The sequence below is a fragment of the Myotis brandtii genome, unplaced genomic scaffold (assembly GCF_000412655.1).
Source record: "Myotis brandtii unplaced genomic scaffold, ASM41265v1 scaffold157, whole genome shotgun sequence".
Classification (NCBI taxonomy): domain Eukaryota; kingdom Metazoa; phylum Chordata; class Mammalia; order Chiroptera; family Vespertilionidae; genus Myotis; species Myotis brandtii.
In genome coordinates, this window is record NW_005355708.1 from 5,742,676 (window position 1) to 5,744,067 (window position 1,392).

Consider the following 1,392-nt stretch of genomic DNA (forward strand, 5'->3'; position numbering starts at 1 on the left):
CCCCCAACTTCCTAAGAGCACTCCAAACAAACTCTGAGCCACGGAGACTTGGAGCAGCAAGACACCGGCTCTCCCCTCCTCTGGAAGCTGGACATTGGACCAACCCGTGTCAGGCTGGGAAGTGGACGCGGGCAGACCCTGGCCCTGGAGGCACCTGGCCTGCCCCGGGACTGCACTCTGAACACGGCTGTTTCTTTGCTCCCCGGTGGGCCTGGAGTCAAGATTTTGGGACTGGAGGGGCCTCAGAGTTTGAGGGGCCTCAGGATGGGTGTGGGGTACGTGGGGCCGTTGAATCTGTGTCCTTGGAGAGGACGTGGCTTCCTGGGACCCCCTTCCTGTGATGAGGGGCCCCCTGGCCTGCGCCAGGGGGAGGAAGGGGCCCCTTTGGACGATTGGCTGTGGACGGTGCGGGGAGCAGACAGCCTGGCCCCGGAGACACTGCCTTGGGAGCGGGCAGCCCAGGAGGGGTGTTTGGTACTTTTAGTTTCCTAATTTAGCACTTTAAATGACATTAACTTATTTCAGGGGGCGGGGTGGGCAGGAATGGAGGGCCTAGATGATTAGATGTTGAGGCCTGGAGGGTGGGAAGGGTCTGGTTGTGAGGGAAATGGGGGGAATACAGAGGAGGCTGACAGGAGCCGGAGGATGGCTCTGACCCCAGGGGCAGGGGGACTTGACCTCCCACCATCCTCTTGGAGATCTGAGGGCTTTCAAGGAAGGGATATGACCTGGTCTTTCAATGGGGAGCCGGTGACCACTGGGGAGATCCTTGAGGGTCCCTGAGCCGGGCCCCCACCTGCGGGCACCCGCCTGGCTTTTGGCCAGGTCCTGAGAGGGGCGGAGGGAAACTAGTTTTGGTTCTCAGCCCTGGCCCCGCAGAGGGCAGAGTGAGGGGCCCACAGGGAGACTCTGGGGTGGGGAAGGAGGAGGAGGAGGGTGGAGTGCGTCCCCAGGGAGCAGGGGTACTGTTTGGAGCACAAAGTGGGGTACACGCAGGGGCGGGAGGGCTGGGATGAGTCTCCCTGAGTGAAGCACAGAAAGGAGGAGCCACTGAAGGCAGCGCCTCTGGGCCCTGGGGCCTGGGGGGAAGGTCCCCTCCCGGGGGAGCTGTTGAGGGTTGGGGCGGGAGGGAAAACTGGGTTGTGTTTCTTCATTTCTCTTTTTTTTTGTTTTTTTGTTGATTCATTCTTGTTTTCTAGCTTTGGATCATTTTTGTACAAAGGCAAGTAAGCCTTTTTGAAACAGAACAAAAGAAGAGGAAAAAAATCCCTCCTGAAAAAAACAAAACCTGGAAAATAGGAAAAAAAAAAAAAAAAAGGACCTCATAAATGATGCAATTACTTTTAATTGCAGGCAACTCTTTACATTTAAGTGAAGTGTCTTAACATTTTA